The 12,792-nt window shown below is 44.1% G+C and overlaps 1 non-coding gene across 1 annotated transcript; it reads left to right on the top strand.

The window, feature by feature from the left end:
* The first annotated feature begins 2,029 nt into the window (after positions 1 to 2,029).
* LOC135271521 (small nucleolar RNA U13) lies at positions 2,030 to 2,133 on the top strand. The gene has a single exon (XR_010339679.1). It is a non-coding gene; the product is annotated as a small nucleolar RNA U13 (small nucleolar RNA).
* Positions 2,134 to 12,792: the final 10,659 nt, after the last annotated feature.

Here is a 12,792-nt window from a genome sequence, read left to right as displayed (position 1 = left end):
GGCATGAGCCACTGCGTCCGTCCAGGTCTATTTAATTTTCTAAAATAAAATCATTAGACATATCATCCATCAGTTTTACCATATTTAAAAGTCCAAATGCTTTCAATTTCCTTCCAAATCCCCATCCTTGCCTTTTCCTTTCACTTTTAAAGTGCCCTGCTCAAGACCTAAGCCTATTTTTCTGAGCTTTATTGACCAAAATTCCATAAAATTCAGACTCAAAAATGCAATACTTTTGCCAGATGTAGTGGCTCACACCTGTAATCCCAGCCACAATTCCAGCCTTTTGGGAGGCTGAGGCTGTAGGATAGGGGTTCAAAACCAAACTGGGCAACATAGCAAGAACCTATCTCTACAAGACATTTAAAACTTAGCCAGGCACGGTGGCATGCACCTGTAGTCCCAGTTGCTTAGGAGGCTGAAGTGGGAGGATTGCTTGAGCCAGGGAGGATGAGGCTGCAGTGAGCTATGATCACACCACTGCACTCCAGCCTGGGTGACAGAACAAGACCCTGTTTCTTTCTTAAAAAGCAACACTTTTTTATTTTTTTGTGTGATGGAGTTTCACTCTTGTTGCCCAGGCTGGAGTGCAGTGGTCTGATCTCAGCTCACCGCAACCTCCACCTCCCAGGTTCAAGCGATTCTCCTTCCTCAGTCTCCCAAGTAGCTGGGATTACAGGCATGTATCACCACGCCCGGCTAATTTTTGTATTTTTAGTAGAGATGAGGGTTTCTTCAGGCTAATCTCGAACTCTTGACCTCAGGTGATCCTCCCGACTCGGCCTCCCAAAGTGCTGGGATTACAGGCTTGAGCCACCGCACCTGGCCAAAATGCAACACTTTTTTATGATAGTATAATAATGTTTTCTCTTGTGTTTCTAGTACTTCTCTTGATTAGGCCCAACATACAGTCAACTTTTTTGGCTACCTGAAGTTGATGAGCTCAGAAAACAGACATATGTGTAGCCCTAGGAGCTATAAGTATAGTCTGGACTATGTTTGTCATCTTTCCATCTTGGCCAGGCACCTATACTTCCCAGCTACTCAAGGGGCTGAGGCAGGAGGACCACTTGAGCCCAAGAGTTCATTTAAGTCTGCAGTAAGCTATGATCACATCACTGCACTCCAGCCTGGGTGACACAGTGAGACTCTGTCTCTAAAAAAATTAAAATTCCATCTTTCATTTACCTGGACTGAAAGCCACCTACCACTTCTCTGTATCTCAGAGAGTCTGGCAAGAGCTTCACGTATCTTATGACTTGTTTGTATCTCCACTACCTCTCACGTCCTTTGCTATCTGCAAACGTAGGGACTGCACCATGCAATCTCCTTCCCTACTCTCACATAAAGGACCAGGGCTTCAGGCCAACTTTTCTCAATTTCTTGGTCCTGTGTCCATTGCAAATGACAGTCTTATCTATGACTGCTCTCTGTTCATCAGAAGGAAGGAATTCATTTGACTTTCCAAAACCCTGAACTAGCTCTCAAAGTGCTAGGAAACTAGGATTGTTCCCACCATAGACTGAGGAGGAAAGAGACCAGTGAGCCATGCTAGCGGTTCCCACGCCTGCCAGCACCTCATACCCGGGCACATTAGAGCTGAGGAAGCCCCAGGACATGAGTATCTTTAGAAAAACCCAGGGACTCAAATAAATGCTGGTAAACATAGATACTGGAATACTAGGCAATCATCAGAAAGACTGGGGCAGCTGTTTATGCACTGAGAGGAAAAAGGTCTCAAGATCCAATGTGATATGAATGAAGCTGGTATAAATCAGTATGCTTCCATTTGTAGAGGGGGAAATAATACATATTTGCCTTTGCTTATAGGTGCACAAAAGCCCCGGAATGAGGGTCTCATCCCAAGGGTCTTGTCAATTATTCCAGAGATTTTAGGCCACTGAGAGAGTTCTAGGAGACTGGGAGACAGGGGTCAGAGAGCAACTTTTCCTACTTACCTTTTTAAACTTGAATTTAAATTGAATGTTAAACCAGGTAAATGGATTACCTGTGTCAAAAATCAGATTAGGTCCTTTTGTAGGTCATGAGCGCGATGATTGGGTTGTTGTGCTCAAGTGTGAGATGTGCTTCCCTCAAACCGTGTTACAATGTTGGCACATTACCCATCTGACATGAAAAAAACGGGGAGGGAGCCAGGCATGGTGGCTCTCAGCTGTAATCTCAGGTCTTTGGGAGGCCAAGGTGGGTAGATCACCTGAGGTCAGGAATTTGAGACCAACCTGGCCAACATGATGCAGCCCTGTCTATAATAAAAATACAAAAATTTGCCAAGTGTGGTGACATGAGCCTGTAATCCCAGCTACTCAGGAGGCTGAGGAAGGAGAATCACTTGTACCTGGGAGGCAGAGGTTGCAGTGAGCTGAGATTGCACCACTGCACACCAGCCTGGGTGACACAGTGAGACCCTGACTCAAAAAATACTGATACTAACCCCCCTTCAGAGAAACACTGTCTTGTCTTCTCTGGCCTCTTCTTAGACTTCATGTAAACAGAATGCAGTGTGTGCTCTTTCGTGTCTGGTTCCTCATACGCAGCCCTGCGCCTGAGAGAGTGATTCATGTTGCTGCATTTGGCAGTGGTTCTTGCTGTTTTTGCTGAGTAGTCTTCTGTTGTATGAAATCCACGTTTATTTATTCATTCTTCTGTTGATGGGCGTTTGGGTTATTTGCCATTTGGGGCTATTATGCATGAAGCTATATGAACATTCTTATAGCTGCCTTTCAGACATAGGCACTCATTTCTCTCGGGTACTCTTGCGTCTTCTTAATGGTGTTCTTCAGTTGTGCAATTAACTCCTCCATGTTTATCTTCCCTGAGGGATTACAAGCTCCATGATGCTAGGGCAGGATCTGCCCCTGATCACTGGAGCATCCTCTAAATAAAAAGGCAGATTCTCCATTGCCCTTCACCTTTATCCTGTATTCTAGCCGGGGAGGAGAGGCTGGTGCCTGCAAAAACGGCAGCCGTCTTCTGATAACAAGAGGAAAAGCAAAAGCAAGGCAGAGTGGGAAGCTGTGAGGACTCTAGGTCTTTGATGATGTCCTGGAGTCATGGACACCAGCCCTGGACAGCCTACCTTCAGACTGGTCTGCAGGAAAAGAGAGAAAAAAAATAGAAATAGATGCACAGAGTAGAGCAGAGAGGAAGGATGGAGAAGGTCCCGACGGGCATGGGTCTGAGTCCCAGTTCACTCCTGAGACCTGGCTGCACCCTGCTCCTTCTCTCTTTACATAAGCATTACATGATTTCCACCACTTCACCTGAGGATCTAAGTCAGTCCTTCGGCACTGCATTATCACTGATATCCATAATTTTGTCAATAACTCATCAAGAAAAGGTTTAAAATATGCTTAATCACCTCTAATTTGTAAGAAATAAGTAAGGCATCATAGTGTGGTGGCAATCCCCTGGGCTGCAGGGTCGGACAAAATTGGATTCAAATCCCCACTCAGGCACTCGCTCACCCAGTGTGTAATTTTGGCCAAGTTACGTAAGTTCTCTAGGCTTTCATTTTTCTCACTGGCTAAATGGTGAGAATAATACCGGCTTTTCAGGGTTCTTAAGGGCTAAATGCAATAAGGTATGTAAAAGGCTGGCAGATCATTAGTATTTAGTAATAGTAGGAATTATTTTAAAAGGTGAAGTATATATTCATATATATATATATGTGAAAGATTTATCTGGAAAGTGATTTTTCTATTTAATGGGATTATCTTTATTTAGAGAGAGAGAGAGAAAGAATTCCCTTATTTCCTAGTGAGGCCATATGGTAGACTATCAATGTACACCAGTCCCTACTTGGATTACTGCAAACATTATTTTTAAGTATCAATAAACCGCCAGAAAAAAAAAATTATGTGTTAGCTAAATGATATCCTCAAAGTAAGATTTCTGAAATTTATAGGCACTGTGAACGCTGTGAAAAGGGATTGGCAGGCCAGGGCTGCTCTGAGCCTCACTCGTCAGAGCTTGGGCAAAAATAGGATGTCACAGAACACCAGATGACTACAGATCGCACGCCTCCTGCATTCACTGAGGCCCCAGAGGCTTCCTGCAGTCTCTGGGCTAGAAAGCCACATGCCCAGGTCTGCTCTTCGTCATGGATGGCCCTAACTTTAAATACAAGACAGTACTTTACAATCAAACACGTCCAGATGGACAGCTCTCCCAAAGCCAAATCTATACCCAGGATGCAGATTTCTAGAGGAAAATGCAGCCAAGCCGGATACAGGAAACAATTCGGGGAACAAAAAGTTGCCACCGCTAGAAAACTGTGGTTCTCTCTGCTGCTCCAAATGGAGTGGCACATACAGCGGGTGAGGACAGGTGTCGGGTGTCAGGGAGGCCCTAGAGCCAGACACCAAAGCCCAGGAAATAGGCGAGAGGCATGCATGCAGAAGACAGAAGTGACAGTGGGGAGGGCGGACATACCCCTCTCTAGTCCTCGTTAAAGTGTGAGTGCCCAGGCTTGCACACCTCTGAGGCCCCAGTACATGCACAGTCTTGCCCCGTGGGCCACCGTTACTTGTGTGAGGCACAACACCTCGAGAAGATGGACCACGGAGGATGCTCACTCTCCCGGAAGCCACTGCGGTTCCAGCTTCTCCCAGCATGGCAGACCAGGACCACAACTGGTTAGATTGCTCCCAAGTGGCCAGGCCCATGGGAACTGCCTTGTGCCAACCAGACTTGTAGGAGACTTCTTGGCCCAAATGCCTGTTGACTAGTCTTTTCTTTCTTTCTTTCTTTCTTTCTTTCTTTCTTTCTTTCTTTCTTTCTTTCTTTCTTTCAGACAGTCTCACTCTGTCATCCAGGCTGGAGTGCAGTGGTGCCATCATAGCTCACTGCAGCTATGACCTCCTAGATTCAAGCCATCCTCCTGCCTCAGCCTCCCAAGTAGCTGGGACTACAAGTATGCAACACCATACCCAGCCAATTTTTCTTTTTCTCATTTTTGTAGAGACAAGATCTCATTAAGTTACCCAGACTGGTCTTGAACTCCTGACCTCAAACAGCCTTCCCGCCTTGGACCCCCAGAGTGCTGGGCTATCAGGTGTGAGCCACAGCAGCTGGCCTGGACTGACCTTTTATTGGAAGAATGTACCTTTGGTCAGGTGCAGTGGCTCACGCCTGTAATCCCAGCACTTTGGGAGGCCAAGGCAGGTACATCATGAGGTCAAGAGATGAAGACCATCCTGACCAACATGGTGAAACCCTGTCTCTACTAAAGATACAAAAATTAGCTGGGCGTGGCGTCACGTGCCTGTAGTCCCAGCTACTTGGGAGGCTGAGGCAGGAAAAATGCTTGAACCCAGGAGGCGGAGGTTGCAGTGAGCCGAGATTGCACCACTGCACTCCAGCCTGGTGACAGAGTGAGACTCTGTCTCAAAAAAAAAAAGACTAGATGTAGTGGCTCATGCTTGTAATCCCAGCATTTTGGGAGGCTGAGGCAGGTGGATGACCTGAGGTCAGGAGTTCGAGACCAGCCTGGCCAACATGGAGAAACCCCATCTCTACTAAAAATACAAAAATATCTGGGTATGGTGACACATGCGTGTAATCCCAGCTACTCAGGAGGCTGAGGCAGGAGAATCACTTGAACCCAGGAGGCAGAGGTTGCAGTGAGCAGTGCCGACATTCTGAACCCTTGGCCTGGGGTAAAATCCAATCTATGTGTCCCTTATAACATGCTCAGTGGTCATGACCACCCCAAGACCAAGCACACACACCCCAGAACAAAACCAAGCCAAGCATTCCAGCAGCCCCACTTCAGCCTACTACCTACGCACACTCTCCATCCACTTTTTTTTCTTTAAAAATTAACTTTTGAGATTTTTTTCTTCTTTTTTAGAGATGGGCCTCACTGTGTTGCCCAGGCTGGAGTGCAGTGGCTTGATCATAGCTCATTACAGCTTCAAACTCCTGGGCTCAAGCGATCCTCCTTCCTCAGTCTCCCAAGTCACTGGGACTACAGGTATGCACCACGACACCCAGCTAGTTTTTAAATAGTTTATAGAGATGGGATCCCACTATGTTGCCTAGGCTGGTCTCAAACTCCTGGTCTCAAGTGATCCTCCCACCTCAGCCTCCCAAAGTGCTGGGATTTCTGGCATGAGCCATCACATTTAGCATTTTGAGATCTTATTTATTTATTTATTATTATTTTTGAGACATAGTCTCTCTCTGTCACCCAGGCTGGATGGCATGCAGTGGCATGATCTCGGCTCACTGCAACCTCCATCTCCTGGGTTCAAGCAATTCTCTTGTCTCAACCTCCCAAGTTGCTGGAACTACAGGTGCACACTACCACACCTAGCTGTTGTTTTCTTTTTTGTTGTGATTTTAGTAGAGATGGGGTTTCATCATATTGGTCAGGCTGGTCTCAAACTGCTGACCTCAGGTGATCCACCCGCCTTGGCCTCCCAAAGTGCTGGGATTACAGGCATAAGCCACCGTGCCCAGCCTGAGATCATATTGAATTTTCTCTTTCCTATCAGAGCTCTTAAAGAATGAGTAAACACTTTGGGAGGCCGAGGCGGGTGGATCACGAGGTCAAGAGATCGAGACCATCCTGGTCAACGTGGTGAAACCCCGTCTCTACTAAAAATACAAAAAATTAGCTGGGCATGGTGGCGCGTGCCTGTAATCCCAGCTACTCAGGAGGCTGAGGCAGGAGAATTGCCTGAACCCAGGAGGCGGAGGTTGCGGTGAGCCGAGATCGTGCCATTGCACTCCAGCCTGGGTAACGAGCAAAACTCCGTCTCAAAAAAAAAAGAATAAGTAAACAATCTAAGAGTCACAGATCAATTTTATAAAAATAACTTTTTACCTCTGTAAAAATTTCAAACCATGTATTTTTTAAATTACTCACAATGATACCACCCAGGGGTAACCACAGTTAACATTTTGAGCGTATCCTTCCTGAAAGTTCTGTGTATGTATACAGATTAAACTATGGGTTCTGTGAATAGTCATGGTATTTTAGCATGGGCAGCATAGTAAGACCCCAACTCTCAAAAAAAATTTAAAATTAAATGAAATAGGCATATTCAATTTTACATAAATGAGGATATGTCAGACATGCTTTGCATGTAATCTGCTTTTCCCTCCCCAGTGTGATGGGGGCACATTTCCGTGCCTTCAGATGGTCATGAGGGGACATTAGAGTGGGCTGGAGATGTCCCTGGAGATGTGGGTAAAGTAGAGGAGAAGGCTCAGGCTAAGGTGAACGTTTGGAATCTTATCTTTATAAGTCTTTATAAGAGATGACATTGAAGCTAATTGCAAAATGCAATTTAGGTTTTGAAAGGCTTATTCTGGGCTAGGCGCAGTGGCTAGTGTCTATAATCCCAGTACTTTGAGAGGCTGAGGCAGGAAGATCACTTGAGCTCAGGAGCTCAAGACCAGCCTGGATAATATAGTGAGACACTGTCTCCACAAAAATAAAAAGTTAGCCGGGAGTGGTGGTACACGTCAGCTACTAAGGAGACTGAGGCAGGACGATGGCTTGAGCTCAGGAGGTAGAGGCTGCAGTGAGCCGTGATCACACCATTGCACTCCAGCCTAAGAGACAGAGTAAGACCCTGTCTCAAAAGAAAAGAGAAAAGAAGCCAGGTGCAGTAGCTCATGCTTGTAATCTCAACACTTTGAGAGGCTGAGGTGGGAGGATAGCTTGAGCTCAGCAGTTCAAAACCAGCCTGGGCAACACGGCAAAGCCCCATCTCTACAAAAAATTTTAAAAAGAGAAAAGAAAAGGCCAGTTTTGACTACTGGTGGTGACATGAGTGTTTGTTGCTATTATTTAGTCAAAATCTCTGTCTAAATGACATTTCTTTTTTAAAAAATGTCTATCTGTTTTGGGGGGAACAGGTGGTATTTGGTTACACGAGTAAGTTCTTTAGTGATGATGTGTGAGATTTTGGTGCACCAACACCCAAGCAGTATACAGTGCACCCAGTTGGTAGTCTTTTATCCCTCACCTCCCTCCCACCCTTTCCCCTGAGTCCCCAAAGTCCACTGTGTCATTCTTATGCCTTTGCATCCTCATAGCTTAGCTCCCACTCATGAGTGAGAACATACGATGTTCGGTTTTCCCTTCCGGAGTTACTTCACCTAGAGTAATAGTCTCCAGTTCCATCCTGGTTGTTGTGAATGCCATTAATTAATTCCGTTTAATAGCTGAGTAGTATTCCATCATATATATATAATTGTTATATATATATATATATATATATATATGTCACAATTTATCCACTTATTCATTGATTAGCATTTGGGCTGGTTCCATATTTTTGCAATTGGTGAATTATACTGCTATAAGCACGTGTGTGTATCTTTTTCCTACAATGACTTCTTTTCCTCTGGGTAGACACCCAGGAGTGGGATTGCTGGATCAAATGGGAGTTCTATTTTTATGACATTTCAATGTGTTCAACCTCAAACTTGAGAGAGGCAGATGTCTGCTGACTCCACTCAGTCCAACCCTCCAAAGAGGTTTCTTTGACTCGAATGTATTAATGATCAGGAAAAAAGTCATCCATTGTAAAATGTTTCCCATCTGTATAAAACATATCTGTCTGCTTTCCAGAAATAATAAATACTCCTGGTAGAAAACACAGAGAGTTATAAAAGGAAAGAAAATGTAACTCACTTGTCATTCTACCACCCAGAGATAACCACTCATCAGGACCACACTGATGTATCTCTTCCGAGTCTTTTTTTCTAGAAATACTTTTTTCCTTGTATAAACAAGGGCAGTCATATTGCACAATCTGTTTTACATTTCAATATATCTTGAAGGTCTTTCTAGATCAAATTAAATAATTTCCCACGACCTCATTTTCAGCAATCACCTCATATGTATTGTGTGGTACCATGATTTGTTAGAATAGTCTCTAATTGGTGATTTCAAATTATTTGCTATTTTTTTTTCAAGTTGTCACTGACTTGAAGTTATTTGCTGTTATAAACCAAACTGTGAAGAGCACCCTTGCAGGCAAATATATATGTGCCTTGCCAATTTAAGATTTCATAGTCCTTCTCTGTCCTCACTTTGAGGAATTTCACTCTACCTGATATCAAGTGGCTCACATTAAGTACAATTGGTTTTGCTGCAAAAATTAGAAGGATTTTTATAATTTGGCTTTTGAAATTATTTAGCTCTGCAGAACACATTTAATTCGGCTATGACTTCTCTGCAATCAGATAGGCATATACCAGAATTCCTGTGAAGCAAAACTATAGATAGCTTTCAACTATGCATGTCATGAACTTTTATGAACACTAAATTTAATCGATCATAAAACATATACAAATTTACACCTTATATAATTTGTTCATTTAATTCAAATGTTCACATAGTTCAAATATATGTTTATTTCAATTTTCTTTTTTTCCATTTTAGAGTCATATGTTCTTTCCAAATATTTTTGTAGGCTCCTTAAAAGCTCATAGGCCTCGGGGCAATGCAACCATAGATCCTAACAAAGTGACATTGCTAATATTCCTAAAAGAGGACCAAGGATATAGAAAGATTTCAAAACAGAGCAATGAGTGAAACAATCAATGAAGTGAAGGGACAATCCACAGAACGGGAGAAAATATTTGCAAACTACCATCTGACAAGGGATTAATAATGGCATATATAAGGAGCTCAAACAACTCTATAGAAAAAAGATCTAACTATCTGATTTTAAAATGGGCAAAACCTGAACAGTCACTTCTCAAACAAAGACATACAAACAGCACACAGGTGTATAAAAAGATGATCGACATCACTGAGTATAAGAGAAATGCAAATCAAAACCACAATGGGATATCAGCTTATCTTAGTTAAAATGGCTTTTATCCAAAAGTCAGACAATAACATGCCTGGCACGGTGTCTCATGCCTGTAATCTCAGCACTTTGGGAGGCCGAGGTAGGTGGATCATCTGAGGTCAGGAGTTTGAGACCAACCTGGCCAACATGATGAAACCCCATCTCTACTAAAAATACAAAAAATTATCTGGGCATGGAGGTGTATGCCTGTAATCCCAACTACTCAGGAGGTTGAGGCAGGAGAATCACTTGAACCTGGGAGGCAGAGGTAGTAGCAAGCAGAGATTGTGCCACTGCACTCCAGCCTGCACGACAGAGTGAGACTCCATCTCAAATAAATGAATAAATAAAAGTCAGGCAATAACAAATGCTGGCAGGGATGTGGAGAAAACAGAAGCCTTGTACCCTGTTGATGGGAATGTAAATTAGTACAACCCCTATGAAGAACAGTTGGAGGCTCCTCAAAAAACTAAAAGTAGAACTACCATATGATCCAGCAATCCCACAGCTGGGTATGTACCCAGAAGAAAGAAAATCAGTATATCAAAGAGATATCTGCAGTCCCATGTTTATTGAGGCCTTATTTCACAGTAGCCAAGATTTGAAAGCAACCCAAGTGTTCATCCACAGACAAATAGATAAAGAAAATGTGGGGCTTATAAACAATGGAGTACCATTCGGCCATGAAAAAGAATGAGATCCTGTCATTTGCAACAACGTGGATGGAGCTGGAGATTATTATGCTGAGTAAAATAAGGCACAGAAAGACAAACTTCATATTTTCTCACTTATTTGTGGAAGTAAAAATTAAAATAATTGAACTCAAGGAGATAGAGAGTAGAATAATGGCTACTGGATGCTGGGAATGGTAGTGGGGGATGGGGAGAAGTGGGGATGGTTAATCAGTACAAAAGTAGCTAGAAAGAATTCTAAGACCTAGTATTTGGTAGCACAACAGGGTGACTGTAGTCTAAAATAATTTAACTGTGCATTTAAAAATAACTAAAAGAGTGTAATTGGGTAGTTTGGAACACAAAGGATGAATGCTTGCGGTGATTGAATACCCCATTTACCCTAATGTGATTATTAAGTATTGCATGCTTGTGTCAAAACATCTCATGTAACCTGTAAATATATGCACCTGCTATGTACCCACAGAAATGAAAAATTAGGCCAGGTGCGGTGGCTCACACCTGTAATCCCAGCACTTTGGGAGGCTGAGGCGGGCAGATCACGAGGTCACGAGTCTGAGAGTAGCCTAACATGGTGAAACCCCATCTCTACTAAAAATACAAAAATTAGCCGGGCATGGTGGCAGGCGCCTGCAATCCCAGCTACTCAGAAGGCTGAGGCAGGAGAATCCCTTAAACCCAGGAGGCAGAGGTTGCAGTGAGCTAAGATCTCAGCATTGCACTCCAGCCTGGGCCACAGAGTAAGACTCCATCTCAAAAAAAAATATAAAAAATAAATAAGAAATGAAAAATTAAATGCAGCATGAGCGCTTCCACTGTGATAAACTTGAAACTGCCTCTCCCCGCCTGCCTCTCCTCCTGCCACCCTCTTCCCTAAGTTTGTAACACTGACTACCTGAAGTCAGCAGGTATCCCAGCAGAAACAAGAGAAAGAAAGGCACCTTGCTTCTCAGGGGTTGGTGTCACACAATGGCCTGCTTTCTGGTTTTGGTCCAGAGGGCATGTGGGCCAACCCACACATTGGCATATGGACTCGTTCTTGCCCAATGGGTCTGCTGAGATGGACATACTAGTCAATTTGCCTGGACACCTGCCAGCAGGGGTCTGATGGTGACAGTAGTGGAGGCACAGGCCACCTGAAAAGCTCTGCCTCTGGACCCCAGACCCTTCTCTCCTCTCGGCCTTGCCTTTCTACATCCAAGGAAGCTCATTTTCCTCTCTTCTTCTTATGAGGCCAAGGCATCTTCATGCAAAAGGCATCTTAGCACAGGAGACTGAAGGAAGGAACCCACCCCACTTCCAGCCATCTGGGATTAGCAGGCGTAAGCAGCAGCTCCAGCAACCCCGTGGCAGGATTTGTCAAACTATCTCCAAATGTCAAGCGGAGGAATGAATGACAACTCATCAATACATGTGTTTTCTTTGAAGAGGCACTCTTGGAAGAGGAAACGGTCACTGTCTGCCCTAGTTCTTCCCTTCTCACTCATTTCTTTTCCAGTCCCCTTTATTCCTTCTTTTGGATTTTTCTTTAGAAGCCTCAGACGCCCTTCTCTTCCAGGAATGCCTCTCTGCGTCTCACACACAACGTAGCATTGGCTTTAGGCCCCGTAACACTGGAATCAAGCATCTTCGGCTTCTTCTTAGGCCTTCGCTCCGGTTTTGTTTTCTCTACAAAAAATTTCCCTCATTATTCTCTGACTTTATCAACGACGCATTTACTTCTTGTTTATTTCAGAGGCAAGGTCTTGCTCTGTCACCCCGGCTGGAGAGCAGTGGAGAAATCAGAGTTCACTGAAGCCTCAAACTTCTGGACTCAAGCAATCCTCAGTCTCCTGAGTAGTTAGAACCATAGGTACGCACTCCCATGCCCAGCTGATATTTTGATTATCATTATTTTTTGTAGAGATGGGGTCTTGCTTTGTTTCCCAGACTGGCCTCAAAGTCCTGGCTTCAAGTGATGCTCCCACCTCAGCCTTCTCAAGTAATGGGATTACAGGTGTGAACCGCCACACTTAGCTCATTTTCTTCCTATTGCAGTTTTTTTTGTTGTTGTTTTTTGGGGTTTGTTTGTTTGTTTGAGACAGAGTCTCACTCTGTTGCCCAGGGTGGAGTGCAATGGCACAATCTCGGCTCACTGCAGTCTCTGCCTCCTGGGTTCAAGCGATTCTCCTGCCTCAGCCTCCCAAGTAGCCGGGATTACAGGCACCAGCCACAACACCCAGCTAATTTTTATATTTTTAGTAGAGAGGTTTCACCCTGTT

The sequence above is a fragment of the Aotus nancymaae genome, unplaced genomic scaffold (genome assembly GCF_030222135.1).
Source record: "Aotus nancymaae isolate 86718 unplaced genomic scaffold, 86718_ANA_hifiasm-v0.15.2.pri h1tg000079l, whole genome shotgun sequence".
Taxonomy (NCBI): domain Eukaryota; kingdom Metazoa; phylum Chordata; class Mammalia; order Primates; family Aotidae; genus Aotus; species Aotus nancymaae.
This window is presented reverse-complemented; position numbering and strand designations above follow the sequence as displayed.